Here is a 25,004-nt window from a genome sequence, read left to right as displayed (position 1 = left end):
AACTAGTAGAAATAGAAATTCATACTTTTATGTACACAAATAACAGCAGTTAGAAAATTTAATGTGAGGAGCCATCTTATTACAGTAACCACAAATATTCAAAGATTCGATATCAATAATAAAAATATAAAATAAATATAAAAATACCATTTTAAGTACTAACTTATAAAAGAAAGACTTGAACAAGTGGAACAACTTACCAAGTTCTTTGATAATCATAATAAAATGTCAGTTCTCCTTAACTTTTCATTTAAGATGATCATAGCATAATGTACAAGGCTTGACTTTAAGTAGGTGAGCTAATTGCAGAGTTCACGTGAGAAACAATTGGAATAGTGAGAAAGATACAAATGTTAATTAATGACTAGCTTTATCAGATATAAAAATATAAAGACTCACTAATTAAAGTGAAATAATTTTAGTGAATAAGTAGATTTTCAGGAAACAAAATAGAAAATAAATACATAATTTAGATACTTCAGTTTCTTTGGATCATAAAATTTTTGCTTTTTAGAACATGATAAAAAGATACTTCAAAATATAGGACAATTTAGTAAATGTTTATGAAATAATTGTGTAGTCATTTAGAAAAATTTCAAAGATCTCAACTGTTTAAATGCAAATGTGAAACCATTAAAGCATATGAAGAAGACATGGAAGAGTTCCTTTATAGCACTGGAGAGGAAGAACCTTTTAAATTCTGACTCAAAATCTACAAGCCATACAAGAAAAGATTGTTAAAATAAATTTCCTTAAATCTGAAAGACTCTGGTTTTCAGTTTCACAGGTAAAGAGTTTCAAGTCAATGTCATTTATAAGCCCCCATCACAAGGCAAAGTTACCATTCTAGATTAAAAGACATGAAAATGAGGGCCAGGGGTTTAGCTCACTGGGACAAACGTCTGCCAGGCAAGCACGAGGTCATGAGTTTGATCCCCAGTACCAAAAATAAATAAATAAATAACATGAAAATGAAACAGATGCAGCAACTAAATTCATTGTGTGATTCTTGAGTATATCCTAGATTAAAAGAAAGGAAGAAGGAAAGAAAGAAAAAGTAGCAGCTTATAAAGCCATAGTTGGAAAAAATGGAAGACATTTGAATATGGACTAAATGTTATACAGTGTTACCAATTACACTACCAATTAAGATATTATTATTAGTGTATAGAAACATGACCTTGCTTTCAGTAAAAATACACTTAAGTATTAGGGAAGAAAGTATTTTGATGTCTGCCACTTGTTTTGACACACACATGCAAAGTAGAAGTGGCAAAATGTTAACAATCAGTGAATCTCTACTAGGTGAAACGCACACGTGTTCACACTGCTATTATTTCATTTTTATACTGGCTTGGCATATTTCAAAATAGAAAGTTGGAAAAAATGAATTGAAGTATTAGAAAAGAGATAATTGAAGTGATGATAGCTTTTGAATTCAATGATTTAAGCAATTGTTCCGAAAGTTGGCTCACTTCTTAGGTGCACATCACTTTAGATGACACATTTCACTTCAGTTTTTATTGCTCCCTGAAAAAAAATAGAAAGTAAATTCTCCATTGTGACTGAAATTCATTTCTTATTACATCGAGCTGGAACTCAAGTCATATTAGCTTTTTCCTGTGTTGTACCACTAACTTTTGGGGAGATTTTGGTCAAATTTCTTTCCCTTTTGTGGCCTTAGATTTTTCTGTCTTAAAAAGGTAATGGGTTAAGAGTGGAAAGGCAAGACACTGGGTGAAGAATTTATTACATAATACCTAGAATACTTATAGAACGCCTACCAATTAAAAAATAGGGACACAATAAAAAAGTGCAATGACTTGAACAAAAACATTATAAAAGAGGATATCTAAATGGCCATAAGCATGGAACAAATCACCCAGCTTCATTACTTACAGGAAAGATCAATTCAAATTATTAGATATGATTCTATATCCATCAATGGGATTGAGATAACACAAAGGACTTAAGTGTTGGAGAAGATGTAAAGCTACTAGAACTCTTGTATACATTTGGATTGATTATAAATTAAAATAATCACTTTGGAAGCTGATTCCTTGATACTAGTAAAGCTGCTCTATGATCCACATTTCTTCTTCATTATATATTCAACAACATAGAAGAATATGGTTGAATTCCATCAAAAAGATGTGAAAGAAGGCAGGCACACAATAATACACACCATATGGTTCTATTTATCAAAGTTCACACACACTGAAATTTTGCCTGTAATATTAGAAATCAAAATCATGGTTGCTTTTGGAGAAGGGGGGTAGTAGTGAATGAGGTGGAATTTAAGGGGGCTTCTCATGGACTCATAACCTAATTATTGATCTGGGTTGTTGGTGACATGAGCGGGCTTACTTTGGAAAGGTAATTTTCTGTGTGACATGCCCTCTTCTATCATATCCTACAGGATTATAATATAGATGAGTGGCACCAGGAATAGAGGAAGCTCAATATATTGTATTTTGAATTATAAACAATATGCATCTAAATTACTTATATGTTATGCATTACTAATAACATTGGCAGAACAATTACAATTTCTCATTCATTTTCTTATTTAATTCTCATACAACATAATATCATATGTGAGTTAGAAATTATCTCAGGTTCATAGGAAAAAGGTTGATGGATAAATGTAAGGTTTCCCAGGTAGAATTAGCATTAAATTTGAAAAGAAAATTATAAGTAACTGGCTGCAGTTGTTTAGTTCAGCATATGCATTTTCATACTGCTTCACATTGTGTGTTTTCAGAAATCCCAGCAGAAGGATTGTAAGGGCTAATATCTTGGATGAAGCTCTTCTCCCTTTCTAACACAGCCAGATTGTACAATCTCCTCCCCATGTTGCAGTTGATAGCCACTAATAGACTCTGGCTGGAACACGGCATTTATCTCCTTCTCATTTGTACCACACAAATAAAGTTAAAATAATGGCACTTTGTTGGCATGGAGGGATGCCAGTCCCAAAGTGTCCCACTTTTTCTTGCTATTCAGTGTTCAGTGTTGATGTAAAATAACAAATGCTCTGGCCCTGTTGAGAATGCAGCGGGCCATGTAGTAAAAGCCAGGACTTGGCCTTCTGGTGAGTGCTTAGTCTTGGGGTCTCCCGTTCTTCCTTTGTGGATGCACTGACCATCTGCAAGGGTGAAATAAGAGGCAGACTGGACTGCTGATTGGGTGAAAGCTCCATGTGGGGTCCACAAGGATGTGACCTAGAAGCAAGAAGATCCTTGTTTAAGAATCAAACACCCTTGTTTAAGAATCTAACCAAGGAACTTGGGAAATTCACAAATCCACATCTTCATGCCATTATGGGGGCAAGAATCCCAGACTCTGAACTGGGCAAACTTGCATTTGAATTCTGGCTTGGTTCCCTGACAGCTGTGTTACCTTGTTCCAGTGGGTCACATTTTATGGACCTCATTTTCCTTGTCTGTAACCAATGGAGCTCTTTAGCTGCCCTTGAAGGAGCCATTTCTTGCTAGCTCACATCATGATCTCCAAGTGTGTCTTCATTTGTGAGGTGGGGAGATTGATTCCTGCTAGTTTGATTCCTGGTGGATTGTTGAGAGAGGGGTGGAGACCAGGCATAATCAGTGCCTGGGAGTTTTTTCTTGGTTGAAATGTGTTTAGCTTGGGAGCTGCTTCCTAGATTTTCAGCAGCATAATCATTAATCATTAACCTCACTTTCTTTTATGGTCCTTTTCATAGGCTGCATTTTGTCGGGACCATTATCTTACATTAGCTGGCTTTTTAAGGTCTGTTCATCCCTCAGTGAAAAGGCAATTCAGATTAATCACATGGAACCAGCAGACCAGCATTCCGCTGTCTATGAGAGGGAGGGAAGGAGAGAGAACCAACTGCTCTGATTCTACTCACTCTCTCACCTTTCACCTTCAGCATTTCAGACCTAAGCAGTACTGGCAGTAATACTGTATACACGCGCGCACACCCAAGCACACACATGGTCTGGTGAATTTCTGCTGTTTTACTGTGTTCTCTGTGGACATAGGCAAAAATGAAGCTGCACCTATCTTTAAGGGTGACCAAGAGCCAGGGGTCCCTTGTAGGAACTGGCTAGAGCATCCAGGAAGGCGAGGAGCAAGGTTGCTGGCTGCTATCTTTGTGTCTTGAGGTCATATGACTTTATGTGTCTTTTTACCTTTGTGGTTATTCAGGAAAGGGTGGGAGGCAACCTGTAGAAATGGACAGGAACAAGGCAGAATTCTCTTTGAGCTTGAAAGAACCATTAGATTGTCAGTCTCCAACATTTGTGCTGTATGGCCATGCCTCTGTGTGTGTGTGTGTATGTGTATGTGTGAGATTTTTAAAGGAGGCATAGTGCTTTTCTGAGGTCAGCATGTTAGTGACAGATTTAGTTTGGGAAACCCTAGAGGGCAGACACCTCAGATGAAGAGCCTAGGCTACGGGATCTAGGCTTGGAGAGTGTCCCACTGGAATTCCACAAGGCTGTGCTGAGTTCATTACTGTCCTCCAAATCTTCATGTCCATTCAGATCCTTAGACTGTGATCTTATTTTGAAACAGGGACTTTGCAGATGTCATTAGTTTAGGTAGGATGAAGTCACACTGGTTTAGAATGAACCCTGCTCTTTATAAAATAAAATAGGAAAATTTGTACCTAGGACAAAACACACAGGGAAGAAGGTCCTATGAAGACAGAAGCAGACAGTGAGGTGGTAGAGAGGCAGAGACTGGATTGATTGTAGTTGCGAACCAAAGGACACCAAGTAGCCTATGCTTGTCTCACTCTGCTCTGAGTTCTATCATTTGTTTCACTAGTAGCTGAGCCTAAGACATACCTCTGCTTCCAGAATTTCCTGTCCTAGGGGAGACAGCTACCCTGGATTCCTAGAGCCCAAATGCCATGCTTTACTTACATCCAAATTAAGTTAAGTATCAGATGTGTGTACTGGACAGAATCATTGTCATATAATTTAGAGAAGTGTTATTGCACATGTATTTACAAAATACATGTAATGCGAGCTGCCCCAAATGATCGCCTAATGAACGTAATGTTTGTAATATACTGAATATGTTACCCTGTAAGAAATAAAATCTTGGTACACTTAAATTCATTGAACAGTCAGATGGCATTTCATGGACACTTAGAACTGGCAAGAGCTTTAAGTGATGATCTAGCTTTTTCAATTTTATGATAGAGTAAACTAAAATAGAAAAGTCTAACTTTCCTCATTGCACAAATATTGAGGGATCAGAAACTCACATTCAGATCTCTGGGCATCTTCTCAGCAGCCTATGGAAGGGCACTCCCATTTTGTAGATGAAGATACTAAAGCATTTCAGAATTATGAGATTTGATGGCTGGGAAGGTTACTTGGCTGGTATTTCTATAACAGTATGTGCAGGGTACTTTGTTTGTAGTGTGAAATATACACCTCGACAGCTGGATATAGATAGAAACCATGAAACATGTATTTAACTTTTACTTTAAAATCTTATGGTAGAGGTTCAACTTCTCTTTATGAATAATTGCATAGTAGTTTGTAAAAGGAAGGAAACCAAGACCAGATCTGGGAATGATCTTCTTCCTACTGCCTGCAGTGATCAGGATAGGTTGTTTATCTGCTTTTAGCAGGATGAGTAGGGTGAGGTTATGTGTTCCTTGTGTTTAGGAAAACTGTCAGAGTTAACATAGTCTCTTGGCAAGAGCCTTGGGAGACTGAAGCCAAGCAGAAAACTAGTTCAAGGAAGCCGTCCTCATGAAGGAGACCCAGGAGCATTGGTCCAATCTGTATCATGTTTCCGGTCTAAGCTTATGTCACTACTTTGTTCCAAGTGCTTAGCTTTAGAGACGTCTTACTGGCCCTTTGTTTGACTCTCCAGAAACTGAGAGCCTGCTGATCATACACCACTACTAGAAAAGTCATTGGAAGGGCTTAAAAGGGGGCCAAGATTGTGTCAGATCTCAGCTCTTCTTGAAGGCTGAGTGGAACCCATAGACAGTTCTGGCAAAGTTGAAAACCAACTGTGGATAGATGACATGAGGTTTTGTACTGGAAGGAGAAATGATGAAGCCAATTCATTCATTTTATTCATTCATTCACCAAATGAACATTTGCCTTATACCAGTATATGCAGTACTGCTACATATTGCAGTGAACAAAATTTCTGTACTTACTGAAGTCTCATTTCAAAGAGAGACAGACAATAAGTTAGAAAACATCTTTATATAGAATGTATTATCAGAAAGCGATAGATGCTATGAAGAAAAGTATAGTAAAAATATAGACAGTAATGAGATACACAATTATAGGTAGGATATGTAGAAACTTCTGAAGAGAGTACAGTTGGGCAGAGAACAGAACAAAGTGAGAAAGCAAGACCCAGGTTGGTTTGGGAGAACAGCATTCTGGCAGAGGGACTGAAGCTGCAGACAGACAGAGGGGAGCATGCTTGCTGTGCTCACTTGGAAACAGCAGGTAGATGGATATTCTGGGAAAACTGAGTCAAAACGAGGTGACAGGAGATGATAGCATAAGACCAGAACAGAAGGCCTTGTAGGCCATGATAAAGATTTAAATTACACTGAGCAATATAGAAACCCCTGGAGAGATTTCAGCAAACTCTCCAGGGTTGCACAGAGAAAAGAACCTTGGGGGAAGATGAAAAATGGACAGTCAGGCTGGGATGCTCCTGCAGGCATCATGTGAACCTAATAACTGAATGAGTAAGGGACTGGGGGCATCTGACTTTCTGTAACAGTATGAAAACATTTTTTCTTTCCTGTCTTGCCAGTTTCCTTCTAATAGCTCTAAACACCCATCTGTTTCCTGAACTGGGCAGGAGAGAATTAGTGCTTGCCACTCCCTGTACTCCTTTTATTATTATTCCTAAGGCAACAGAAAGAGTACTGAGCAAAGGGCTAGGGAATCTTAATTCCTGTGCTGGATCTTTTACACCCACCAGGACACATCACTCAGCATTTCTGGGTCTTCATTACAGTACTGTTCACATGATTTATTTTTTTCTTTGTTCCTAACTTACAGGCTGGTTGCTAGTATCAAAGGAGATAATGTGACTAATTTTCTAGTTAAGAAAGAAGCATAGGAAAGGGTTATATTCTTTTGTTTATTTTTCTTTATCCTGGCTATTCAGAAATAACCTATCACATACTAACTGGTTGGTAAAGATGTTATAAAATGTAATCTTAGTGTACTGGAAAAATATTAACTAGAATTATTGAGTTGAACAGAATCTTTGAGGAACACGGCCATGGAAGAAAATGCTTTCACATGAGCTTCCCATCTTGCTTGTGTTTACATTCTAGAGAATTCAACCTGAGCTCTCCTAAATCTACTTAGCTCCAGGGAGGGTGGATCCAATAGTGTACAGAATAAGGTCCTTGTCTGCTGTCATCAGACTGATTCCTTTACCATCCTGGGCTCTACTAAGTGACTTTTTTTTGAAGACTTCAGCAAAACTTGTAGAGTAAAGGGATGTTAGGACATCTCAATGTTAGATTCTATTATAGATCCACAGATTTTCCTTAACTCCCTGCTCTGGCTGTGACTTTTCTGTGGCTCCAATATACTTCCCTGCCCCATTGATTTTGGACTCAGTCATATAATATGTTTTGACCAATAAGATGTGGATATAATGTTGCACAAATTCCAAGCTGAGACTTTAAGAGATACGGTGAGTTTCTGCTAACTTTCAGTCTGTTCTTCAGTTGTTTTGATATTTTGGGGTTAATCTATGTTGTTTGGAGAAGCTTCACAGGTTTCTGTTTGCTCCCTTATATGGATGTGTCTTATTTATTTACATCAATAGATTTTTATTTGGTAGAATAATTTTAAAGAGAACATTCCATATTTGCACCTAGGGTAATGCCAGAAACAAGCCTATAATGAGTACCAAAGTGAACATGTTACAGTTAAGATGAAAGGGAAAGAAGTGTCAGAACTACAGAGCATTATGGTTTCAGACAAGAAACAGGTCAAGGTGGTCTCACAGAGAAAATGTCACAGAAAATCATCTGCAACTGCAGTGTCACCTTCAAGTCTGAAGGGTGATTGATATCAAAGATTTGAAACTTGGTGAGTCAGGAAATAACTTCCCTCTTTTCAGCAATTGTTACTACCTGGCTTAACAAAGATTTGAATCTCCAGCCCTTGTATCTCTAGTTATACCTACTGGGTGGAGCCTGAATGGCCTTCAAGGACTCTTCCTACTTATTTGAACTGGGAAAGATTTTCACAGGACTGAAGAAGGAGGAGAATGTAATGTGAGAGTCTAAAGGCTTCAAAAAATCCTGAACTACAATCTCCTTTGTACTCTATGATCCTCTTAATGTGTCTGAGTCATAAACTCTGGACATCTCTGGCCAGGTTATCAAGATCATCTACTATTCCATATCCTACTGCTTAAAACTTCTAAATACATCTCTGAAAAGCAGATATCTATCTATGGATACTCCAGTGAAAGAAAATGCTTTTTTAAAAACATGTTATGAACAGAATATGCTATGTATGAATTTTCCCAAATTCACATGTTGAAACCCTAATCTCCAGTGTGACAGTATTTAAGGATCAAACTTCTTGATGGGTAATTCAGTTTAGATGAAGTCATGAAGATGGAGTCCTTATAATGAGATTAGTACACTTATAAGAAGAGATGTCCTGTCCACCAAATGAGGATATAATGATAAGACTGTTATCTGTAAATTAGAGAGTAGGCCCTCACCAAGGTATCTGCTGATGCCTTGATCTTTAACTTCTGGTTTCCAGAACTGTGAGAATATAAATTTCTATTTCATAAGTTGTCCAGCCTATGGTAATTTGTTGTAGTAGGCTGAGCTGAAAACACTTGATTGTTAAGCAATTTCCTGTCCTCTCTTTCTCTCTGTCTCTCTTGTTCTCTGTCTCTCACTTGTTTCATTTTCGCCTAGCTTTTCACACGTTTTAAAACTTTAGAACAGGAGTTGGCAAACTTTTGCTGTCAAGGGCCTAATAATAAAGATTTTAGGCTGTGGACCATATGGTCATTGACAATATGTAAAAGAATGGGTATAGCTGTGTTTCAATAAAACTTTTATCTATGAACACTGAAATTTGAATTTCATAATGTTTTCACCTGTCATGAAATCATCATCATCTTCTGATTTTCCCAACTATTTAAAAATGTAAAAACCATTCTTAGCTTGTAGGCTATACAAAAATATGTGGGGGCTGATTTGACCCACAGGCTGTAGTTTGTCAGCCCCTGATAAATCGTCTCTCTACTCCTGGTGACAGTCTTTGCATTATGAAGCCATTTCATACAGTCCTAGACACCTACCAGACAAGTACTGAACACTCATAATGGGCCAGGGAGTAACCTGAATCAATTGTTAGGAACACAAATCTGAAAATGACATGGTTCCTGCTCTAAGGAGCCAGAGCAGAGGTGGAGCTAATTTCAAGGCTTCTCTCTCACAAATCCCCATAGCCCTTAGGGTTAAATAAATGTCCACTTCTGTCTAAATATTTCTCAAGTCCATTTATTTTTGCTCCTGCTTCATTCTCAGTGCACAGTGGAGTAGAAGACCAAGCTTAGCACATTTTGATTACCTGCTGACCTTTGGCTTTTGTGAGTCTATTTAAAGTCCTGTGACTTTCTGTTCTGAAGGACACAAAAAAGTAGGCAAGTCTTTTACTAAGATAGGTGACCTGTTCATCCAAAAGTCACAAATTTCTGTTCACTTGCAACTTAATGTGCTCCCAAATCACTCTGAAAGCAATTGTGTTCTAACCTGTAAACACTCCTGGAAGCACAAGGCTTCTGTTGGTTGCTTTCCTGCCTGTATGGTGCTCAGACTATCTAATATACTCCTAGGGGAGCTTATGGAGCCCATTTTGGGGAAATAAATGGATAGGAACTCAATGCCACAGCTAGGGTAGAGGAGCCATTATGCTGAAATATTATATTGCTGCTTGGTGGAAATTCAAGATTTCATGGTACGGTAAAAGACCAACAAAGCCAAATGGCAACATCCACTGCACTTTGTAATTTCAGGACTCACCATTTAGGAAATCAGCACAGAAAGGGCTGATCCAAATCTTCGTCTTGACTCCCTCCCACCCCACAACAAATTCCATCCGTACTTTCCACACCTTGTGTCCAAGATGCTGGACAAAATTCTTTGGTCCAGACTTGAAGCTGGAGATTTTTGCAGATGAACTTTTTCATACTGAGGCATGTTTTCTTTCTTAAAGGGCCCCTGTCTGGGACAGGGCTGGATGCTCTCAGTCAAAAGGATCCCTGTTCTTCGTTAGTGAGACTCCATGTTCTCTCCTCAGGAAACTCATGACACAATGCATTTAGAAGTAACAAAATCTGTAAGACTATTAAGTTCAACCAAAACTTCTAGGTAAGAGTTAACTCATTCATTCATTCATTTGGTGAACATTATTGACAGCCTATTGTTTCTCAGGATTCAAAAGCAACAGGTTAAAAAAAACCGTAAAAACAATAAGACAAAACAAAACAAAAAGCCTTGGCTCTGGCTTCCTTGGTTGAAGGATGAAACAATTGTACTGGAATGTTATAAGGACCCTGATAGAATCACAGACAAGGCCCCATGGGTGGTATTGTGTGACTCTGTGAAGCGCACTATTATTGCTCAGGTGCATGGAGGACCTGGGCCATGTGCTAAGGGTGCTGAAAACACAGGAGACTCTTTCTTGTTCATGACCACACTTTGCAGGCATTATCCGAGTGAGTACATGGCCATTTCTTGAAACGAAGAGTTCAGGGCAAGCCCCTACATCATTGGGGACAGGACTCATAACATATGCTGACTGTGAAAGGAAGCCAGGGGTAACAGTACCAGTAATAACAATAGCAGCAATCATAACAACATAAACAACAATAAAGCTTCAATAAGCCTTTGCAGCATGTGCAGTATTCATAAAGAAGAGAAACCAAGGACAATTAAAATATTTTGTCCAAAATCTATGAAATGATGCTATCCAGGGTGGAATTCAGGCAGTCTGAGTTCCGTGTCTGTCTTGCTTATGCCATCTCTCTATGGAAATTGAGACAATCAAGTTCATTTTACATGTCTCTTCTGGGCTGGGCCCTTTCCTTTGAATGTCTCATTTAATCAGAACGACACCCTAGGAGTTGAATGTCACCAAATTTTACAGATGAAAGTCTTGCAAGCAATAGACTTGAAGAGCCTTGAGCATACTCTATCTCTTGTCTGTCTGTTCTTATCCCCAAGTCCAAGGATATAAGAAAAGCTTAGAACTGCTTTCTGAACACTTCCGTTCTGGACAGGAGATAGATTTACCAACTTGCCATTCACTGACAACAGTTAGCATCTTTTATTAAGGTGTTGATGACAAAGTGTGCTTACTTCCATGTCCTCATACTGTGTAGAGATGGTGGAAACCTTTGGAAGTGCTGCCTGATGGATACTCAAATTCCAAAAGAGGGAGAAAGTAAAAAGGGAGGAATCTGGACTCTTAGTACTTAAAGTGTGGTCCCTACATCAGTAATATTGACACTATTTAGGTCCTTGATCTGCTAATGGGCAACAGTTAATTCTAGGCAATGGCATTCTTCTTTGGATAACTCTGACCATCTGGAGCTAAACTTGTTCCTTACGTACATGCATCTTGGCACACACAGAGAGCTCACACGAGACCAAGGAAGATGGGTTCTGTTAATCTTTGTTTCTCTCTCTCATTGTGTTCTCTTTTCTGGGCTATTTTCCTTCTATAAAATGCTCACATCTATGATTTCCAATCTTAAATGCCTGTTGCTATTTCATGGGAGCTTTTAAGTAATTCTGATACCTAGTGTCTATGGTCAGAAATTCTACTTTAATTGAATAGGGTGAAATTCAAGAATTAGTAATTTCAAAAGTTCTCCTTTTGTTACAGATGGTTACTGGCTTACAATCACTTGATTTATGCTTTTTCAACTTTATGATGGTGTGAAACCATTATGCATTCAGTAGAAGCTATACTTTGAATTTTGATCTTTTACCAGGCTATGATACACTATATGATATACTCTCGAGATGCCAGGAGGCACAAGCTCCCAGTCAGCAATGCAATTCTGAGAGCAAACAACTTATAGTGTACTGTATTGCTAAGTTAGGACATTTGGTAGGTTAGGTGTATTAAATGAAGTTTCAATTTACAATGTTTTCAATTTAAAATTGATTTATCTGGCCCTAAATCCATGTTAAATTCAGGAGTGTCTCTTTTATTGTCAGTGTTGAGAACCTGTACTCCTTCAAGCTTCAGAAAACCAGGTCCACCAGAGTTAATACTTTCCAGTGTATGGTGGGGCTAGAGCATGAGCATGTTTAACAAATTCTGGGAGTGATTCCCCACATAAAAGCTTGGAAATTCCTGGAAGCAGTGGCCTCTGAGGTCTCTTCTAGCTCTGATTCTGAGGTCTTTCCAGGCAATCATTCTGTTCTTTCTCCCTGTGCTGGTGCTGCTTGTTGGTGGTGAGCAGAGATGTCACCAGCTTGTACACTAAGCTTCAGCATCCCCTTAGAATGCAGCCAGCTGGCAGCAATGAAGAAAAGTGGTAAACACATTTGACTTCTTTATCAGCTGTGCCATGTACATGATGTACAAGAGAACCAGATTGCTGTGTCAAGGCCATGAGGACCACTGAGGCTTTGTGTGAGATCCAAGGGTGGGTCCGGCTCACATCTCTTAGCTCTGCTCTGTGCTTTGGTCCACAGGTAGGCATTGGCCACCAGCTGCCGTTCCCTGGACCACAGCTCTAAACCCACAGGAGCAGTATGAACCATCTTTAGAGACAGTCTGGATCAACCCCTAAGGTAGGCTGAATGGATATTGGGACTCCAGAAGATTCCAGAGCTGGAATAAAAAACTGAAAGGTGGACTTGGAGTAAATTCTGGGGCTGTACCCTAACACTACATTGGTTCAGAGAGGCCATCCTGGAGTCTCTTTTTCTCTAAAAGACCTGTGTTGTTTGAATAGCAGTAAAATTTATTGGGGATAACGGAGTGACAAGGTTCTTATTGCTAATGGATGATTTCAAATGTGGTGAAAGATGTAAACCAAGCAGATGCCTCTGAGAGATTATTGTGAGTGAACACAATTATATAGTTAAACAAGGAGGAAAAAGAATTTGAATGTATCTTCAAAGTTCTTTATCAGTTTAAATGTGTGATTTTAAAAGGTTGAAATGATTACTTTCGGCAAATTACTCATCATTTTTTTTTTTTTTTTCTTTTGGATTCAGCAAGAAACCAACAGCCCTATATGGCTCCTCTTTGAAGACTTACTGATTGGTTTTTAGAGAAGGAAATTAGTTTAGCCTCTTGGAGCTCCCAGATTCTGATTTCCTTGGTGTTTAAGTTGCTGGGGTGTGAGGCAGAGGTGCTAGAAGCAGCAGGCAGTGGTGTTCAGGCAGGAGGATCAAGAACATCTTCCTGATATTAAACAATGGCCTAGAGCCTTCCAGCTGAAAGGGCCTTTAGAGGGCATTTGGCCAATTTCATTATGCAAACAGAGAAGGAAAATGTCATCTCCACAGTCATACAGATTGCAGAACTGGAAGCCAGGCTCTTCATTGTTCTCTCTATAAAATGGGGATGATAGTAGAGATGTCCAACAGGAGAAAAAAGACCTAGAAGGAAACCATTTTGGAAAGTTTGGTCACTGGAAGGGGGTGGTGTGGGGAAGGATTGGCCTTGGCTTCCATGGAGGGTTCATTTTGTGAAGGGGCTCCCTCATTGGCCACCTCACCCAGTTGTGCCACCAGGAGCCCTGCTGGCTGAGGTTCCTGAGCCCCCGTATCCTACTGAGCTGAGGACATGCAGAGGCAGCCACAAACCCCTGACATTTTCCTGGAGCTGGTGACAGCTGGTGGGACTTTTGACTAAAGGAATAAAGAGCAAGCAGTGAAAAAAAAAAAAAAAGTTACTGCGTTCAAAGTGGTTTAAAAATGTTCTGTGCCATCTGTTTGGCCACCAAGGTTTTTGGGGCGTGCGTGGGGGGAGCAACCTCATCTCCCACTCCTGGGTCTCACCTCTGTCAGGGCCTCCAGTGAGAAACTTTACCAAGTCTGCAAGTTTTGTTTCCTACTTCTCCCCACCCTTTCTTTCTAGCTCCTAATGCATGTTCTCGTCTTGTTTCCTGAAAAGATGTTTTGTTAGTCTCTCTAGTTGCTAATGAAATATTAAATCTATAAAGCCTGGCCCACTTGGCTCAAAAGCAGGTTTTAGGGTTTGGTGTTTGCTCTCTAAGCCTGTTTTTCTTGTAAAAGAAACAGGACTGTAAGAGACAGGTATTTAAGCCATACTTTGCTTAACAATAATATCATAATTTTCATGCTTCTACTGGTTTCCTTTATGTCCTAAAGTTTTACACATTTCTTCTGCTGACATTTCCTATTAAATTTGTCTAAAGCATTTGTTTCTGGGTTTGGTTTCCTTTTTGTTAAAAGCTTATAAAAATACGTACTCTAGTTATTGCTGTGGTGCATGGAAGTTACTAATTTTGCATGTTGATTTTGTACTCTTCCTCTTGGATTACTGTGTGGCTTGTTGGTGGTGAGCGGAGGACCACTGAGGCTTTGTGCTAGAGGATTACTAGTTTACTGTTGTAGATGATTATATTGATCACAAACATTAACAGTTTTGTCTCTTTCTGTTTAGTGATAAGTTTATTATTTTTCCTGTCTGTTTCCATGACAAGCCTTCAGTATAACATTGGAAAAGAATAGTGTTTGGGACCGTCTTTGCATTGATCCTGATTTTAACTATGATGTGTGGCAAAAAATTGTGCAGGTAGGTGTGGCAGTGTGCACCTGGAATCCCAGATAGTTGGAAAGTTGACACAGCAGGACTACAAGCTTGAGACAAGTTCAGGCAACTTAGTGACCCCTGTCCAAAAGAAAAAGAACAAAAAAGACTGGGAATTTAACTCAGTGGAACAGTGTAGGGTGCTTGCATGACTGCATGAGGCATGAGAGTCAATCCTCGGTAAAAAAAAAAAATGTTTTCTAATGTTGTTAGTCTGTTTTATATGTTTTCAGCATCAGTTAAGGTTGCTTTTTGAGATGATTTTACCTTAGTGAGAAATATGGGTTACCATTTAATTTGAATGATTCATACATTTCTGTTCCTAATGTACTATTTTTGATTTTCTAATGTTTTATTTACATAAGATTTTTGTACGCTTACCCACCAGTGCTATTGGCTTGTGTTTTTTCTATTTCATGTGTCTCCTGGCCCAGTTATGGTGCAGGTTGGTGCTAGCCCTGTACAATGTGTTGAGTAGTTTCATCTTCTGTTGTATGGCTCAGGATACTGGAGGGAGTTATGAATTTCTTGAATTTTTGGTAGAATTTGACCATTAACTTTTTCTCTTTGGGAAAGAAGTTTAGGTAGATCTTGAAGTATTATCTCAATCTTTTATATGATTATTGGTCTTAATGATTTTCTTTTACTTGAGCCAATTTGGGTGACTTATTATTTCTCAAAAAATTGTCCAATTAATCTAGATTTTCAAATGTTTTTGTGTAAAGTAATACATGTTTTAATTTTAATTTTTTCTACGATGTCTCTTTCTCAGTCTTAATATTATTTATTGCTGTTATTCCTTTCTACTTCCTCCCTACTCTTTGTCTTGCCATAGACTATTCTAGTTTATTGATATTTGAAAAAATTGACTTTTAGTGTTATTGTTCTATGCTATTGATTTTTTGTTTTTTCAAATTAGGTAATTTTTACATTGATCTTTATTAATATCTTCCTCTAATTTCATTTGGTTTATCTTATTTTTCTCCAGCTTCTTGAGTTGAAAAATTTACTTTCTTTTCACTTCTTCTGTTTTTCATAAGAAATTTAATACCATAAATTTCCATGAATTAGGTACATATCTAGATTTTTGACATGTGGCTTCTTACCATTTGTTTCTAAACAGCAATATTATGTTTTCTTTGTTAACTTAGAATTATTTAAACGGTATATAGTATCAGATTCATAGCTTAATATTTGGCTATTTCTTTGCTATTAATTTCTAATTTTATTCCAGAAGGTAAGCTGCCTGACTTCTTTTTTATAAGAATGTTGAGATTTTCTTTGTAGTCTAATATACATTTAACTTCTTTTGAATATTCCATGTGTGACTAAAGATGTTGTCACTCAGAACCTCTGTATCTGCACCTGATCTATAGCTACTTGATATGACTATTTTTGAGATCTGAATAACAAGGTATCTTACCATGATTGTAGAGCATCACTTTCTCCTTATACATATTTTCAACCTGTGCTTTATATATTGAAGCTATGTTAATAAATAAATAAAAGCCCTTGGCTAAGATATCTTTTTAATAACTATTATATTAGATCAAGATGAACTATTTCTATTAACATTTTTATTGCTGTCTTAAGTTCTACTATGTTCGATATCATTATATATCAGCTACTATGTTTTCATTAGAATTTGCATAGCTTAGCTATTTAAATTCTTTTATTTTTAACTTCCCCATGTAATTGTGCTCTAGGTATACCTAACAAGCAGCATTTTAGATTTTAAGTCTTAGAGGCTTTGTCATTCGACAGGGATTTCAAGCCCCTCATATTTATTGAGATTGATGATATAATTGAATTTACTCCTGCCACTTTTTGTGTGTTTTATATAGCATAAGTTTTTGTTTTTTTCTGATTACCTCTCAATTTTATTAGACTATTAAATAATTTTTACTTCATTTATTTCTCTAGTGGTTTGAAAGTATTCGTCTAGTTTTACACTTCCAACCTATTGTAAGAAGTTGTTGCATTGACGCATTTTAAAGGAAAATTCTGAGACCCTTCCAGTGAGGAATACTAACACCTTGCTTACTGCTTTCTCTTACTACTTTCTTTTATCCACTTAAACATTTACCATGCTGATATCATTTAGGACTTTATTACAAAGATTTTATAAACAGAGAGGCTGTTGCAAATATCAGTGATTTTAATATCAACATGTATTTTAATTAGTAAAATGATTTGATTTTTCTTGGCTCCTTCATTCAGCATAACTTCTTGCACCCCACATTTTCCTGCTTTGTTCCTTTTCATTTTTTATGTTCCAATCTGTCAAGAATTTTTTTATGCATTTCAAAACATTTTTATTTTCACTTCTTACTTCAAAGATAGTTTTATTGGGCACTTAATTCTAGGTTTAAAATAAAGTCTCTCACAATTCTGAGATTATTATTGTTCTATTACCTGTTGCATTCAGTGGTGCCAGTAAGAATTTTGATGTCATTTGATTCTAATTGCTTTGCAAGGTGCTATAGACTGAATTGTGCCTCTAATAGTTTGACACATGAAGTCCTAACCCTCAGTGTGATGGGATTTGAAGATGAGAGCTTTGGAGATAATTAGATTTAGATGAAATCATGAAGGCAGAATCTTCAAAATGGAATAAATGCTTTTATAAGAAAAGATGCTGGAGCTCTCTCTCTCTCTCTCTCTCTGTCTCTCTGCCTGTCTCTGTCTCTGTGTCTGTCTGTCTGTCTCTCTCTCACACACAAACACACACACATGCATGCACGCATGTACACACGCGCACCCCCCCCCCCCCCGCCAGATGGTTGCTGCCTGCAAACCAGGAAGAGAAACCTCACAGGCCTCCTGCTCACTCTGATCTCAGATTGCCAGTCTCCAGAACTGTGAGTGTCTAAACTCCTGTCACTTACACGATCCTGTATATAGTAGTCTGTCATGGCAGCCTGATCTCACTACCGCACAAGGAATCTGCTTTAAAATTTAGAGGCATTTTCTCTTCTTCTTTGTAACAATTTTCCATAAAATACTTAAATGTGGACCTTTTAAATTTAACTTAGTGACTGGTGGACTCTTTTGGTGTGGATACTTGCATTTTAGTCTTCCTCTCTCTGGAATTCCTATTAAATGGATTTTGGTATTGTTGAATTCCTTCTCTATGTCTTTATTTTTTCCCCTCTTATCTTTCATTTGTATTTCCTTCTGTGGTGTGTTTCTGGGTGAAATCCTTAGTTTGACTTTCTGGTTTAATAATGTTCTCTTTTGTTTTTACCTGATTTAATATTCAGCCCATCTAGTGACTTCTTTAAATTTCAATGCTCAAATTTGTAATTTCTAAGACTTTTTGTTGATTATTTTGTATATGCGTCATATCTCTCCACATCAGAATACTAATTAGACTTTTCTAGAAAGACTTTTTCTAGTTTTTGCTTTAGTGAGTTTGAGTTTCTTAGTGCCTCAACTAAAAGGTTACCCCAGAAAGAAAACCCCCTTTCCTCCTGGAAACAATGTGGTCGCCTAGTGTGTCTTCTCAGTCTGATCTTTTATAAAACTGATTTACTGAAAGACAATAACCAGCTGTGACAAAGAAGATGAAGACACAATTCATGTGGGTTTTCTTACTTAGCGGTGGGGAGAGGGAGTATTGAGAAAGTTGAGGTTCAGGAAGGGCTATGCTAGATAATTGGAGACAGTGTTTTCCCCTTGAGTTAGCTCTTTTCCTTTCTTATCATCTCTTTCCCTACAACCATATATCCATTGCTTGAGTGAATACCAAGCACAGCACAGCCCCACATTCCTCAGAAGCCTCCACTGTCGGTCGCATCCTACTTGCAGGGAGTGCCTTTAGGTGCTTAGCCCTTTTTTCATTTTTAACCTTTCCATTCCCCTCTCATGTTTTATGACATGCTTTGGTCAAACAATGAATAGAATATTTGTCATTACCTGCTCAGTGGGATGTGAGGTCAACAGTAGCTTGAAATAAGTTTGCCCACTCTGGCTTCTGCCATCACCATAAAATAAATGTGCTCTGATTATGTTGCTGGTCCAAGAAAGGTGCAGGATACCTGGAGAAGACTTGACCCAAACCCAAGTCAGACGCAAACTCTACTGAGCTCAGATCAGATCCACAGGGTTGCCCAAACGACCCATACATGCATGAGAGAATAAATGAATGTTATAAATCACCGAGCATTGGAGAAACTTGTTTTTTGGCATTATTATGACAATAGCTGAGAGATACAACATTCTTCTGGAACCCAATTTGAGTACTCACCCTTAAAGGCATAGCAAAGGAGTAAGAATGTGAGGTCTCTTTCGGGTTAGAGAGGTCAGTAGATTGCAAAGCCTGAGGTTGTAGCAGAAAGGAAACATAAAATAAAGCAAAACAACTAGGCAGTCAATCTTGCTCAATTGTGCTGTCTGATGACACTGCAAACAGAAAGAGCCAGGACTGGAAGGACTTCTAGTAGGGGTGAATAGAGTAGGGCTGGGCTGGCTTTATGCCTTATGGTTGCTTCTCCATTTTTCCCATCCAGCCTCCTACCATGTAACTTGGGCTTGAACTATAGTCTGGCCCAGGGCTGCTGGCTTATTAGACTGGGGCAGTGGTGCACTGCTGCTCTGACAGTGGAAATTACACCTCCCAAATGGACAGTGTATAAAATGAGATTTGAGTCCCGGCAAAATATCCTGATATGTGTGTTAGGAAAATAAAGGGAGAAGCTACTTTGTCTTCCTTCTTGCTCAGTGAAAAGATGATTTTTAAGGAGGCTTTGGCGCAATCATGTATCTATTGCTTAAGTGAATTCCAAATGCTACTGTAAATTCCATTCATTATTTAAACAGCTTCAGCTCCCTTGAGAGCCTGAGTGCCTTACAGGAAGGAAGGAGCTATCAAATCCAGGCAGGGTAGGGCAGTGCTTCTGAAGAAGGGTCAGATCCCAGCAGAAAGAGGGTCCATAGTCATACACCAGGGAGGTATATATGGGGAGGTGGTCGAAAGCCTATTGAGTGATTATAGGGTCACTAGGGATGAGGCTGGGAGAATGGTGAAGATTATCAAGTATGTTTTCCTAAGTTTCCTAACAGGTCCTGAGAATCATCTGACTCACTCGTTAAAAATAGATCTCCATCCCCTCCTCTGCAGATGCTATTTTAGCAGATCTCAAGTGGGGTCTAAAGGTCTATATTTTTAAGAAGGACCCAAGATGATTGTGACAATTAGGCACATGTGAAAAATACTAATCTATCAAACTGCCTTGCTTTATAGATGAGAAAACAGGTTCAAGGATAGGTCTTGCCCCAGACCACAAAGCCCCAGTTAATATTAGAGCTAAATCCAGGACAAGATCACTGAGATTTGAATTGCATGGGTTGGGATGGCCGATTTGTAGCCACACTGGGACTGACAGTGTCATCTGCAGGTTTGCTGTTCTCTCACCTGGCTTTTGGAGGCTCATTTTATCTTTGTGAGAAGAGCCCAAGGTGGGACTCCTAGCATCAGACACAACCAGGTTCAAATTCTGCCTTTGCTTCCTACTCATCAATCTTGGGTAAACTGTTCAACTCAGAGTTAAGAAATAGGTATTTAATCAAATGATGTATCTATATACAATAATAAGTAATTATTGCTTATGAAGTGCCAGGTCTGATACTAAGCATGAAATTAGCCAGCATGAACTTAAGGAACTAAACAGGCTGATTATAAATCCTACTTTAAAATTAAGGAAAGTGAGGAAGAAAAATTTTGATGATAGGTGCAAAATCATGCATATAGCAGTGAAAGGGCAGAGGCAGATTTGGATTCAACTTTGTATTTAGCTCCCTCCTTACCCTTGGGTAAGGCCCTGGCATCTATTTAGGTAGATTTTGCCCTGGTATAGGTTCTTACGCACACTTAGGCGTGCATGAAACTGAAATTTAAAGGCACTACAAGAAATGCACTTCAGGTGTGGCTAAGGGTGAGGCACCAGCGTGGAGCAGCTTGAGGGAGAGCCTTTAAGAAGCCTTGGGGAGCCAGGCCTTTCTCCAGGCACTGTGGGCAGGGCCTACAGAACCAATCCCTGGGAGTTAAATAATGATTTCAGGCCGAACAACTAGCATTAAAATGCGTAAGAGCCGGGAAGATTCCGTACCTTGTCGCTGGCAATTAAAAAAAAATCCAGACTGCACTGGCTGCTTCGATTAGAAGTGATGTAACAAGCCTGCTTTGGCCTAGTTTTCTTAAAGCAGGCGGGTCCCCTGGCTCTTCCCACACCCTTTTCTGAATTGGCAAGTGACAGTTACCGCCATCTAGTGGTGTAAATGGCATAGCACAGGTTTGGGTGAAAAGGTTGGTTCTGGACTGAGATGGTTCTACCCCACCCTTTCTGTCTCCTGAGATAAGAGCTTCTGATGGTGATGGGAGTTGATTCTGTTCCAAGTAATAGGCTCAACTCTTTCTCTTCATTATATCTCAAGAATTGGTAGTCAGGAATCACAATTAATAATTTTATGGGTGAGGCAGCAAGTCTCTAAGGTGGAGGAGTCTTGTTCCATAGTTACATTACCACGATTGGTAAGATTGAGGTCTTCACAAAACAGATTTTTTTTTGCCTAGAAGTGGTACAGAAAAACTTTCAGGCCCATTAAGTCTCCTGGGAAGATGATTTATCTTGGAGGTCTTGAGTACATCTCTTTACAGGGAAGTGGATCTTTTTTAGCTCAATGATGTTTGAGATTTTTCTGTGGAATGCAAATCCTTGGGTGGGATATCTAGGCCATTAATGCTTATATGGTGCTCACAGGAAGACGAATACTGCCTCTCCAGCTTCAGACCCTATTACAGGGTACCTAATGGAAGTTGCTCTACTGCAAGTCCCTTGAATTACAGATGAGGAAACAAAGGCTCAGAAGGAAATGGCCAAGCTGACATCGCACAGCGGCAAACTCTAGCTGAAGCCTTTATTTCCAGGCTGTCTTTCTGCTGTAACACACTCAGGTATGATAGATGGTGCCTGGAGGCTGCACTATTTTATGTACATACGTTTTGGGCTAAGTGATTGAGTTAAAACTAGAGCAGCACAGAATACTAACAGAGTGGAGGTGACTAGATGAGAGTTTAATGAGGGCACTGACGGAGTCACCATAAAGAAGGCTGAGGCTCTCTGCAGACAAAGGGCAGGTTCTGCCTGATACAGGCTCTGGTGGGGGAGGGCTCTGGGTACTGATGTGAGCTGATGCATTTTGTAAGAGTGCAGGAGACTGGGTAAATCCTTACATCCATGAGCTTTGGCAAAGACTTTCGGGAGGAAAAAGCCGTAGGGGCCTCTGGGAAGAAGGAGTTATGCATTATCGTGGCACAGTTTTGAACCGTCGCCATGATTGTGCTATCTCTCAGACAGGGGAGGGATCTATCACTAACAGTAAAAATCATATTCTTAATGTCTCACAAGTTACTCCATGAAGAATGCAAATGAAGATAGAAGTGCTTAGATATTTATGTTTGGTTTAGCATCTGTAGTACCAATAATTCTCCAACCTTTCAATGAAATTTTAGGCAGAATTTGAGTTTGTAGAAAAGAGAAAAACATGCAAAGTAAGGAGGCAGGCATTTACTGTGCCCTTCAGGCAGGTTCCATGCCTGAAAGTGAAAGACACAAATGGGAAGTTGAAACATTGTATAAGAATAAGACAATAGGGGGCTGGGGATTTAGCTCAGCAGCTTGAGCACCGGCCTTACAAGTGTGCAGTTGTGAGTTTGATCCCGGTACCAATAAAAATGAAAAAGAAAAAAAAAAGAATAAAACAATTCTGATTTTAAAGATCAAATGGAGGGACTAGGGGAATGGGCATAAAATGTTTTGTTAAAGTGCTATATTTATAAATTGTTCATTTTCTTTTTTACTTAAGGTAAAATTTGTTTAAAACAAATGGATGATTCAGATATTCAGTTCCATTTAGACAACTATAATCAGCTGTGAAGCCATTACCCAAAACAAGATGTAAAACGTTTACATTGTTTCATAAAGCTCCTTGGTGCTCACTTCTGGTCAACATTCCGTGCCCCTAGGCAACAACTGTTCTGATTTCTGTCTCCTTAATTTAGTGATTTTGTGTCTCTTCTAACTTTACATGAATGATATCACATAGTTGGTACTCTTAAGTGCTTTGAATCTTTTGCTTGCCATTTGAAATCCATCAAATTTGTTTTTTGCTTTGCTCCTAAATAGTAACCCATTGTATAGACATTGTTTTTTCATTTATTCTTCTGTTGAAAAACATTCGGCTTATTACAGGTATTTGGCTACTATGATTAAGGTAGCTACAAGCATTATAGTATGTATTTTAAGTGCACAGAAGAATACATTTCTGTTGAAATGGGAATGAAATGTTGGAGCATATGATAGATTCTTATATGTTTAACTTTAGTAGATGCTGCCAACAGATGTCTCAATAGTTGTACCATTTTACATTCTTAGAAGCAATATGCAACAGTCCCATTTGGCCCTTAGAATCTACGTTTTGTATTGTCAATCTTTGATCATAGCCATTCTGGTGGGCATGAAATGGTATCTCACTGTAGTTAAAACTAGAATTTGGTGTTCAGAACTCATTCATGGTTTTTAACTGTATGAGTATCTTCCTTAGTGAAATAACTTTCAAGTTATTTGCCCATTTTTTTAAAAAGTTGGCTTATCATTTTATTGTTGATTTGTAGGGATTCTTTATATATTCTGTGCAAAACGCTTGTCAGATATATGTGTTGTAAAAATTTCTCCAAATAAGATAGTCTTATTCATTTTCTTAGTGTTGTTGTAAGTAGGGATTTAAAGTTTAATTGATCTACTATTTTCACATATGTTTAGTATCTTTTTATTTTAAAGAGAATTTTAAAAAATGATACATTCAAAACAAGATGTGAAGGAAATTAACAATGGTTATTATACTGCATGTTGTTGTCTTCAGAAGAGTTGCTCAATTACATGAAATAGTCATGCAAAATTGTTCAAACAATATAGGCACTGACTGTTCCTTTCAATGAACTAATAGCATGTGTAGAACAATTTCATCTTAGCTATCTTCTGTGTGTGTGTGTTTTCTTCCATTTCTCCTTTCTCTCATTCCAGTACTTTCCTTTTAAGCAGTTTCTTTTCCTTTCACAATATCTCCTGTACTTTTTGGATCTTTTTAACCTTTCAGTTTCTTACACTTGGAAGATAATACAGTGTTTACATAGGCAAGTCTGATTATTTCACTTATGAATAGGGTCTTGAGTTGCATTCATATATAAAAGTCTAGAGTTTGTCTTTCAGAGCTGAGCAATACTCTATTGCATAAAAATACCACATTTTAAAAATCTATTTCTTTTTCAATGGGCATTTGGGTTATTTCCAAGATTTAGATATTACAAATTGTGTTGCTATGAACGTGAGTGCACATATATCTCTGTGGTATGACATTTTCAATTCTTATGGAAAATACACAAAAGGAGAATAGCTGGGTCAATTAGAACCTTGACTCCTGGATTTTGAGCTATCTTCACACTGATTTCCACAGTGGTTGCAGCAGACTACACTCCCACTAACAGTGGGGAAGACTTTCTTTTTCCTTACAGCCCCACAGCATTTGTTATAGGGTGATTTTTTGATGGCAGGCCTTTTTTCTGGCATGAGTTGAAACCTCAGTATTGTTTTCATTTGCATTTTTTTTATATGACCAAAGAAGTTGAACATTTTTTCACATATTTACTTGCCATTTGTATTTCTTCATCTGATAAATGTGTATTCATTTCAGATGCCCATTTTCGGATTAGGCCTTTGAATTTTGAGGGGCCTGCAAGATACAAGTCCATTGTCTGAGGAACAGTTGGCTAAAATTTGTTCCCAATTTGTGGTCTTCTTTTCACTCTGTTGGTAATTTCTTTTGAGGTGTAAAAACTTTTCATAAGGTGAGATTCCAGTTGATAATTCTTTAAATTACTTCCTGTGCAGTTTGGTTTTTGTTCGTCAACTCTCTGCTTACCCCTGTCTTCAATATTCTACCTACTTTCATTTCCAGTAGATTGACTGTTTCTGTTTTAATACTTACATCTTTGATCTATTTTGACTTTAGTCTAGTGCGTGGTGATAGACATGGATTTAGCCTTAGTCTTCAGCATGTGGAAAGCCAGCATCATTTATTAAAGAGGCTAAAGAGGCTATCTTTCTTTCA

At 38.2% G+C, this 25,004-nt stretch overlaps 1 protein-coding gene across 4 annotated transcripts in view; it reads left to right on the top strand.

Moving 5' to 3' along the window:
- The window catches only part of Ces5a (carboxylesterase 5A), a 333,638-nt gene that overhangs the window by 231,667 nt on the left and 76,967 nt on the right, over positions 1 to 25,004 (top strand). For all 4 annotated transcript variants that reach the window (XM_063247340.1, XM_063247339.1, XM_063247342.1 and 1 more), the window contains one exon: positions 12,746 to 12,844. The gene's annotated coding sequence lies outside the window, so the exon portion shown is untranslated. The remainder of the gene's footprint in view (positions 1 to 12,745; positions 12,845 to 25,004) is intronic.

Source organism: Cavia porcellus, unplaced genomic scaffold (assembly GCF_034190915.1).
Source record: "Cavia porcellus strain 051 isolate PalLab524CR breed Dunkin Hartley unplaced genomic scaffold, mCavPor4.1 scaffold_4, whole genome shotgun sequence".
NCBI lineage: Eukaryota > Metazoa > Chordata > Mammalia > Rodentia > Caviidae > Cavia > Cavia porcellus.
Note: the sequence above shows the minus strand (reverse complement) of the source record. Positions and strands in the feature narration are given on the sequence as shown.